Genomic DNA, 10,991 nt, shown 5'->3' on the forward strand with positions numbered 1-10,991 from the left:
TTCAGGGAGGGTAATGCTGTGGCGGATGATTAGCCAAACACGGGAAGACAACCACGAATTTCCAACCTAATGATGTTATCCTTTTTTAAAATCCCCCTACTTTGTTTACCGCTTTTAGCTTCTGATATAACTGGAATTGTAACCTACCGTTCAGTTCCAACCTCTGTAACACGCTAGTTATATTTTTAATAAAAGCCTTCTTAGCGGAAAAAGAAAAAAATCAACAATGTGGGGTGGAAGTTTTTCAACCGTTCGTTTAATTAAAAGTTCAAAAGGTTGGGTCAGGTCGGCTTATGGGTATTTTATTTGGGCGGGAGCTTTTTTAAAGTTTTAAATAATCTTTAAATTAGAATTAAAAAAATTCAGCGAACTTGATTTTTTTAAATAAAAACTAGTGAAAATTGAGTGAGTTTAGTATAAGTTTAATGACCTTTTGTGAAATTACCCAATATATATTTGATTATTACACCCTTATAGCTTCTTCAGGAGAAAAGGATAATTAGCGTCAGAAAGAAGAGATAACATTGGTAAACTCTTAATTGATATTTAACTGAATTGATTAAGAATTCTACATGTTAAGTAATTTATTTCATAGGGTACTTGAATTCTCCTCTTGTGTATAGATGCGTCATGTTTACTTCTAGAAACAATTTCTTAGAAACACAACAAACGGTAATTAAATTCCTTTGTAGATAGATTACTACATTAGAGAATGAAGGATAAACTGTATTAAATAAATATATAGCACAAGAAGTAAAAACATGACATAGATCGCTTATACTGTACCTTCGTAATTAGATTTGCTCAATGCAAGACTGAATTATAAAAGCACTAAAAAGCAAGCCCTGCCTGCATGTGAAGTTGAGTTTGTTATTCTTCATAAAAAAGTAAAAAGTCATTCATATGAATTTCTTTATTATTCGTTCAACAAAATAAGAAAAAACAGAGCAGATACTGAAATTAAACGGAATCACAAATACATAATAGATATCTTTAGCAGACTCTCTTTGCAATTGGGAACTAATTTACCAATTTTTGTCACTGACAACGATAAAAGAGAGGATTTTCAGATTCCCAAGGAAAAATTGATCGTTTGCAGTCACAACAAAACCAACAATCACTGCAATCTTCCCCATTAGTGATACCACACGCATTCCCACAAGTAAGTAGTATATTATTAAGTTGTGGAAGTAATTTCCTTCTGAGTCCTGATACATTATTCGGATCGACATTTCTTGCTGCCATAACTTGTGTCTTTGAAAACCACATCACATCAGCTGAAAAAATTCATCATCACAGTTACAAATCAATTTATTAATTACTAGTATAATATGGAAAAGAGCACATTCAATCTGCATGTATAGAAACACACACATATATGTACACATTCACATGTGTAACTATAAGTGGGCGTTTGGACATAAGAATTGCAAAATTCCGGAAAAAAATGAAAATGGTATTTGAAAATTAGAGTTGTGTTTGGACATGAATACATGGTGTTTTTGAATTTTTGTGAGTGATCAAAATGAAAATTTTAAAAAAATATTTTGGAGTTTTTCAAATTTCGAAAAATTTTCAAAATTCACCTTCAAGTGAAAATTGAAAATTGTATGGCCAAACATTAATTTTTGGAAAAAAGTATATTTTTTTGGAAAAAAGTGAATTTTGTTTTATAGCCAAACGGGCTCTAAACATATTGACAAGCACAATAACAACGGATTGCACTACACTACACGAATAAAGAGGGATGGATACTAGTGAATGCCGTGAGAAGAATAGTGATGACCAAACCAAACTTAAGTAACGCCATACTAGATAAATTGCTTAAAGTTTTGTGAACATTTTTTTTGAGTATCTTCAAAGGTTATTTATAGAGATCTAACTTGCACTCAAACAAGACTAGAGTTGTTTATTATTATTATTATTATTTTAACTTCCTTTAAGTTCAAGCCTTAGATGAACTGACCACGTCTAAGATAATGCAATAAATCAATTGAATTATTAATTAATCTTAATTTCAGATCCATATTTGCTGGAAGAGGCATGTGAGAAACGAATGAAGTTCAAGGGTGGTATAGCGGATATGGTTTAAATGAGCTTTATCATTAAAAAATGAGATTTTTAATATGATTGATATGCCAAATGGGTGTCTTTTATTCTCTAAGCAAAACTGTTTCTGTTGGTAAATACTTACCCACACCGGGTGTTTACACCAAACTATATTAACTCACTATGATTAATTAATTTAATTAGATGAGAATGCATGTAATTTACCATGGTTAAAATGATTGAAGTTCATATGCAAAACACATGTCATATATCTATTGGTTTGGTGTAAACACCCGGTGCGAGTAAGTTTTTACCCTGTTTCATATGTTGGATGACGATCCAAAAGATTAATTTGTGGAATAAAGTTAATTCCAAGATAAAAAATTTAATTTCTCATCATTTTAGCGTTTTAGCTGATGAATATTTAGGACTCACATAGAGAAAGAGAAAGACCACAACCTGAAGTTCAGCAATCAGTACCTATCAATTCGCTAAGTAATTATTTTCACCAAAAACAAGAAGAAAACAAACACAAAAAAACAACTCACTTTGAGTTTGAGTATATTTAATTTCTGCCCCACCTAAGAAAAAGTATAGTGCTAGTTTTGATAGGAGTAATATTATATACTATCTGCATTGATTAGAATGTGACATTTTGACTGGAAAATAATGTATACTACTAGTAGAGTTGTGCTCTCCAATTACTATAGCTAAATAACGGATCCATCATTTCAGGAAGATGCACATGAGAGAATCGAAGATGAAGCTGATCCAATCAAGAGCATTTTAAATTTTGAATATGGCTATAACTTTATTATATATCGTAAAAGAAACTAGCCAGCACCTCCACCAGTTGGCTGATCTGCAATTGTGTCATATTTAAATGCACTCATTCTGTCTAAACTTAGAGAAAAAAAATCTTTTAATTTGTTGCTCATCAGATTTAGCAGCATGAATGCGACTATGCATAATGCATGCTCATGACTAGGTTGAATCTCGTTATCACCTTCAAAGTTCTCCGATTGGAAGTAATGCTACATACAGTCCATTGTAATGTAAAAGTGGATCATATAGAATTATTATATTAATCAAACATTTAAAAAGTATACTAAAATGGGGTAAGGAGTAAGGTAGGTCGGTCGGTCTATCTAGCTATCTATCTATCTACTAGTCTTATGATACGCGTGTTGCGCATGCACCCTATATCAATAGGTACCAATTTTGTTAGAAATTACATAAATATTATTAGAGGATATGATTCAATCATAAAATAAAAATTAAAGTAAAAATGATGAATATTGACCATATATAACAATCTCTTGTGTCTTTTTTGTAGACAGTATTGCTTTGTTATGAAATCATAAACTCGTAATTGTTGGTTATGTTTATTGCTTAGCTGCTAAACGAAATTGTATGCTTCAGTTGTGATTTATTGTAAAGGCAATTAGAAGAATATTGCACTCTTAAATTTCTAATAATTTTTTTTTGTAAGAAGGAGTTTATTTGTCTTTGATTAAAGAAATTATAATTATGTTATAATGATAGGTTATAATTACGTATTTTAGTCGCCTATTACACTTTAAATTATTGCACTTTAATTGAGTTTGAACTTTAATCGCTAGTGTTTTGCACTAATTGTGTGTTTTATGCCTTGTAGGAGTGATTCCGAGCTATGTAGATGTTCTGGAATGACTTCAAGTGATTTGGAGCTTTGAAGTCTAAGTAAAAGCCCAAGGAATTAAGCCGGGATCGCGTTTGGGGATCAACGGATGATAGTTAAAAACGAACGAAGAATCGAGTAGGCATATTGCACACTGTCTAGTAAAATGCACATAACTTTTCACGCAAAACTCCATTTGGTCTCCACAATATATGGTTGGAAAGCTAATTCAAAGGGCTACAACATTAATGTTTTACGTGTTTTCAAATTTCCAACAGAACATGGTGAAAAGTGCATGGAAAGTGTGCGGCCGTGCACTGGCCGCGCATGTCAGGCAGAACACTGGTCAAAATGCGTGGCCAATCGGCGGTTGATCCGCGGCCGCGCACGTCCTGTCCGGGAAAAGTGTCCTTTTTGCGTAGGAGAAGGTGTAATTATTTGGGCCCGACCCTACTTGGTATACATACATGGAAAATGATATTTTGAGGACTTTTGACATAATTTAGACCTAAGGAGGCTAAGGAGACACTACTTGAGGGTTACACAACACCTTTGGAGGCAAGAATACACGAGGAGCAATGAGGAAGATTCAACCACGAGTTTTTCCTTTCTTCTTCTTGTTTTCTATTGTTGGTTATGAATTTTAGTATTGTATTTTCACATACTTTTATGAATAGCTAATTTATTATCTAGAGTTTTGATGGAACTTCTTGGAGGATGAATTCTTGTTATGTTTTAATATAATTTAACCTTTGTATTTATCTACTTGTTCAACTACGTGTTTATTTCAGTTGATTGAATGGCCATCGATTGACTATGCCTATTTATTATGTGTTGCTTGCGAAAGGATACATATTTAGGTGGTTATTGAACAACGCCACTCCTAACGTATGTGAGAAATCAATATTTAAAGGTAGGTTTAGAAATAACAAGGCCTTGACGTGGTCATAGTGAGCGGTTAGATGAAGCCAACTAGCGTAGTTTGAGAGAATATGCCTAGTAAATTGTTGTAGTTTCTCGAGAGAGAATTACGGCACCTAAAGTGCTCACGATCAGTACAGAATACATCGGCGAAATTGTAGGGAACATAGCTGGAAGGATTCCGACAATTGGGGAAATCATAACTCTAGACTTCCTTTATTTTGTCTCCAGCCCTTTGTCTCGTTAGTTGATAATTTTACCGCATTCTAGTATTTGCTAGTTAATTAGTTAGAAATATAAATCTCAATCTTTATAATTTAGAAAATTGTTCAAACTTGTCTTCTTAGTCATATTAAACAGATATAGCTAAGCATTAGTTCTCTGTGGGATTCGACTCTGGACTTTTAGACCGGATTATATTTACAGTGACCGCTTATCCTTTTTAGGACTAGAGTTGGGCGTGATCATGTTACATAGTTCATACTTGAGGTAGAGAACATCGCGAGTGAATTCTTGGCTAATATCATGATAGAAATCAGATTCATCACTTTTTAACCAGTGGTAGAATAATACTTTTAAGACTTAAAAACTATATTTACATATTTGGATTATAAACCGAGAAGCATGTACAATGTAAATATTAGAACATTTACATACAGTTATGCCTAATAAACTACATAGGGAATAACTTTTAATGTAAATACACAGTAAAGTGGCATAAAAAGTAAAAACTTAGTACCTAAAATATGCTTGAAGCTTGGGTTATGAACACCCAAAAATATCGGCTCACTGAGAAGAAGAAGAAGAAGAAGAATGTAATGAATACTACAATCTCAAAGTATATTGATAAGAACTAACACTCTATTACAGTTACTAGTAGCCAAACCAACTCTCAAATTGCACGCTAACAATAGAAATACTGAATATAAGATAGTTGTGGATATAGGAGAAGATACACATATAGAAGAAGGGAGATGAGAAGCTTAGACTCAGAGCAAGGAGATGAGAGGAACAGACATTTTCTTATTCAACAATAGGCATAATCCTGTTCTATCGCAGTGCTAGTCCTTTTAACCCTTTGCTAAATGGGCCTGGATCCCAAATAAAACTCTCCAATATTTTACTTGGCCCAATAATTCCAACTGACCCAGCCTCATTCACCATTTCTAGCCCACAGACCCTTATGGCATAAGCATGGTTCACAACAAAGAATCGATTGACAAGAATCGTAGGCAAACAGAAAAAAAAAATTTGATAAGTTGAGTAACGGTTCATGAATAGGTCAAAAAACAAAATTTATTTCATAGAAGTAGAAAACTAAAATCGCATTTACATAAAATATGCCTTTGTCACGATCCGGAATTCTCACCCTCGTGATTGTGATGGTCCCTAACATTTCACTTGCCAGGCAAGCCAACGTTAGATTAGTTTTAAGCCATTTTTAAACAAATCAAATATAAATGATGTTAATTACTGAAATATCTAAGACAAAACTGAAATAAAGTGCGGAAGCCATAACAACTGAAGTATATAAATACATCCCCGAATCTGGTGTCACAAGTGCACGAGCTACTAGAATAGTAAAGATAAAGGTCTAAATAAAAGTAAAGTTGTCTGAAAGAAAATACATAGCTAAGATAAAGAAGAAGGGGACTTTAGAGGGCTACGAACGCCGAGCAGTTGTACCTAAAGTCTCCGTACTGATAGCCAACCCGAGCAATCTACGGGCCGATGTTGGGACCGATTCCAAAATCTGCACAAGAAGTGCAGAGTATAGTATGAGTACAACCAATACCATGTACTCTGTAAGTACCGAGCCTAACCTCGACGAAGTAGTGACGAGGCTAAGGCGGGCCACTTATAATAACCTGTACGCAGTATAAAAATAATGACAGGAAAGGAAAAATACGGAAAATAAGGTAGCTAACTCATGAAAATAGCTCAAGCCTCGAAAACCAGTATAGACAGAAATACCAATCCTCAATGTCTTGTACGAAAGCACCGAAGCCAATACAATTCAACAAGGAATGTAAATCACATAAACTATTGCGGCGTGCAACCCGATCCCACCGTACAACATAAATCTCCCTTATTCCACCATATAAATATCAATACTAATAAATAAATATATGTTGCGGCGCGCAACCCGATCCCACCATATAATCAGAGTAAATATCATAATTCTCCCTTATTTCACCATATCAATTCACCCTTATTTCACCTGTTGCGGCGCGCAACCCGATCCTATCGTATCAATATAAATCCACCCTTATTCCACCTGTTGAGGCGTGCTACCCGATCCATAAATAAATCAATAAGTGCAATCATTTTACAACCCGAATCACAAGAACTTCTACGATTAACGAATATGAAAACTACAAATCAAGAAAGAATCTCGTACCAAATCATGAAAGACTATAATTAACGCTAGACAACAAGTCAAGTCAAATATATGGCAGTTAAAGAGATACAAGTAAGACAATTAAGGCAATTATCAATTAAGCAGAAACATGGAAGAAACATGTAGTCTTCCCCCAGTAATGCATGTAATACTAAGATGTTTACTTGTTAACAATTCCTTTGGTTTATGAAATAAAAGTTCGTCTTTACAAGAAAATCTCTTTTAGCTATTAACTAAGTTGTTCAGACACGAGTGCGGATGTCCAACACGGGTACGGATTTAGAGGTCGGATCCTTCAAGATATAAATTGTAAGATTCGGGGATACAGATCCTAGTACGGATACGGATGCAAGGATCCAGCTAAAAATAATTCAAAAAAATAAAAATATAAAAATGTCTCTAAATTATGAGAAATTATGTGAAATACTTAAGGATAGATTGTAAAGTGTGAATTTTTTTTATATTCTCAAGTTGTAATAAGTAAAGGATTGATTTCATAGATAATGTATGCTATTTTCTTCAACTTTACCGTAATTATTAGGATTCTGATTTCGGGAACCAAATTGTATCTCGTCTCGAATTTTTCGTCCGTCATGGTCAAAGTACCCGAAATTGTTTGACCAGATTCGGTACGGATCCAATACCCACACCCATACTAGTGTCGTGTCGACACGGGTACGGCAGCTAAACTGCGATGTCGGAGCAACTTAGGCTATTAAGTGACTTTACAGTTTGTTGTATGCTTTGGATCTAAAATAAGTGCATGAAAACTACACAATGAGGCTACATAAAACAATTTTGAAGGAAAGGTAAATATATTAGCGTCGCCGCTGGGCAGTTGGTGGCAGTTTCTCAGAAGGGCCAGTTGGAAGCTTTTGTCCAGTTTCTTGTTCAATTTTACTTTTCAGCTGTCTGAGTATTCGAATTTGACTTAGCTTTTCAGGAGAGAGCTTCTCCCAATATATACCTGATGATCATAAGAAAGGTTAGCCAACTGCAATCACTATTGAGCCACGCTGTGATGTATCAAATATGCAGTTAATATAGACACAAGAACCTAATTAAGAGGAAAATAAGAAGAAAAGAACGAATGAAGATACATGCACACAAACAAGAAGAGATTTCAAGTACTGACGATAGCAATTATACGTACTGAGTACACTAACCTTGAGGCTTTGGGATGGATTGGGGTTGGGGTGCATATTAATTATTATGTCAACCGGCACTTGATGGATCAATATATAGCTTGTCAACAGGAATGTCATCTACCAGCTGTTCATCATGCACTAGAAAATTTATTTCTCTTGTCATCCACGACAACTGATTTGGAAAATAAAAAGCTTGATTTGGATCAGCTATAAAAGGCTAAACTTTGATTAAGAAGGGCGTCTTGAAAGGGATGTACTAGAAGTGACAACTGGTGTTGAGTCATCAATGGCACCCATGTACCCTACACACAATGAGACTCGGTATACCCTGAGTACGTTTACTTTATTCCAAAGTAATTAGCACCAAAGAGCTATCTACTTAACATGCAATTGAGTAGTATATGCTGCAACGACTATACTATTGTCACAGAATGCGGACTTTCCTAGAGTTTCTAACTGAAGATTCCACCGGAAAGAAAAGGATTTAGATATGTTGGATGTTTCCTTAAATTTGATCAACCCTCTTCACCATCCCACTGCAACAAAAGAAATGTGGCAATTTGACTCGCCCTGCAAGTTGTTTGCATCAACATGTTGTCAACAGTGTTATTATGCATAAGTGTGGTACTTGAAACAAGGAAAAGGAAACTGGAAGACATAAAATCAGAGAGAATTGAGAGCACATGCTGATATTCTACAATTTTCTGTCAACAATATTTTAAATAAAATTAGCTAAACAACTCGCTTAATTATTTTATATTTTCAGTTTTGTTACAAACAACACATAAAGATGCAGCAATCTTTGAACCTTATTAGCAGCAACTGAAGCTCCAATAAAATTGGGTATCCGATGATGAACGGGCCTTGGGAATTGGGCTATATTTGGGGTTTCCATTAGAAAAAATGACACCCGATGACAACACATAAGGGGAATTAGCAATTTTTAGCCTTATATTAGGTTTTGGCAAAGGTAGCCCCAAATAATTGGCATTATATAGCCAATTCTAAAAACTACCCTATTTTATTATTTATTCTCCTAACCGTTTGCTGCCCTCCCTCTATTGTTCGTTGGTCCCCTCCCCTTTCTCGTTCTCTGCCTTCCCCCTTCCTTCCCTCCCTCCCTCCCTATTCCAAATGAGATTAAAATGGTGGATTATATTAACGATAACCTCTTTTATGGACCTTTGTCTCCGGCATATTTGTCGACCACAACGATATACACATTGACTCCGGACTCTGGTTACGAACGGTACGATATTGTGATTAATAGTACTGGCACTTCTACTCTTCCACCACTCATTAATGCTCTCGAAATTTATAGAGAGATATAGTTTGCTAGAAAACCAGAATGTATACGAACAGTCCGTCGTCTATGGTGCGGAGTGAAATAAAGGATTTTTTCATTGAGGAAATCGAAGGCCGAGATGGAGAATAAGAAGGATAATAAATTCGTGATATATATTTTTCTATACACGTTTTATTATGTATTATACAATGTGATATACAAATAATATCATTAGTTTTGTGTTATACACTTGGATATAAAGATAATAATAAATTATAGACAACTACCGAAGGAAAATAAGTTTTTGTTATACACAAAGAAGAAAAATAAAGTTGTGATATATATATTGGTGTACATGTTATACAGTATGATATAAAAAATAAAATTTATTTGTGTTAAACACTTGGATATACACTATGATATACAAACTATAGACAACTATCGAAGGAAAATAAATTTTTGATATACACAAAGAAGAAAATAAAGTTGTGATATATATATTGGTATACATGTTATACAGCATGATATACAAAAAATAAAATTTATTTGTGTTATACTTGGATATACACTATGATATACAAACTATATTTATAATTTTTAACATTTTTAATGCTTGTGAGAAATAATTTAAAAACCTAGAAAAAAGATTGTAGAGATTTGGGAGAAAATCTTGAAAGATTTTTGAATTCTAATGAAAAAGAAATAAAAGCCTATTTTTGGGGTGATGGTTGGGCCATTAGAAGAGAGAGAAGGTCATTAAATTTTAAATTTAAGCTACGTGTGCCAAATGCTAAAAGATAGGCCATTTTCTGTCAATTATTGGACTAAGTTGTTATGCAATGCTAAATCCTCCTTCCATTAAGTCCCAAATCCATTTTCGGATAACCCATTTCCAAGCTTTCGGGTCTTCTTGGTCTTGGGTCTCTCTTTCTGAGGTTTCAGCCATGGCTTTACGCGCCTCGGCGTCGAGTCTGTGACGCTCCGCCTCGTATGCTGCATCGTCAAAAACTGCGTCGTTTATCTTTTGGGAATCCACTTTGAATGAAAATTGGGGAATATCAGAAAAATTGAGAGAAATAGGGCAGTGGGATTTGGAGAGAATTCGGCTGTGTTTGGTTGTGGAAATGAATGGAAATGCAGAGGAAATTCGGAGTACGTGTAATTCCATGAAAGGTAGTAGTTGAACTTCTTCAAGGATTATTCACTATTTGGATTTTTGGAACTGATTTCCCTTTTTTCCTTTTCCTTAATTTTTTTTTTCCCTTTTTGGTCTTTTTCTTATAGCTTTAAAAAACAAATCAGATAACAGGGTTTATATTCAACTGAATTGGTTGAGAATTCTATGTTAAGGGAGTAATTTTTTTTCATAAGGCACACATGTTGAGTACTTAAATTTGCCTAGTCTATATAGCGCTTCATATTTACTCCTAGAAAACATTTCTTACCTACACAACAAACTTTTTTCATAGGGCACACATGTTGAGTACTTAAATTTGCCTACTCTATATAGTGCTTCATATTTACTCC

General features: G+C 34.3%; 1 long non-coding RNA gene across 1 annotated transcript; it reads right to left on the reverse strand.

Moving 5' to 3' along the window:
- Positions 1 to 856: 856 nt before the first annotated feature.
- LOC109220307 lies at positions 857 to 1,863 on the reverse strand. The gene is made up of 2 exons (XR_002067064.1): positions 1,756 to 1,863; positions 857 to 1,277 (listed from the first exon to the last, which is right to left on the reverse strand). It is a non-coding gene; the product is annotated as an uncharacterized LOC109220307 (long non-coding RNA).
- Between the last annotated feature and the right edge of the window lie 9,128 nt (positions 1,864 to 10,991).

The sequence above is a fragment of the Nicotiana attenuata genome, unplaced genomic scaffold (assembly GCF_001879085.1).
Source record: "Nicotiana attenuata strain UT unplaced genomic scaffold, NIATTr2, whole genome shotgun sequence".
Classification (NCBI taxonomy): Eukaryota; Viridiplantae; Streptophyta; class Magnoliopsida; order Solanales; family Solanaceae; genus Nicotiana; species Nicotiana attenuata.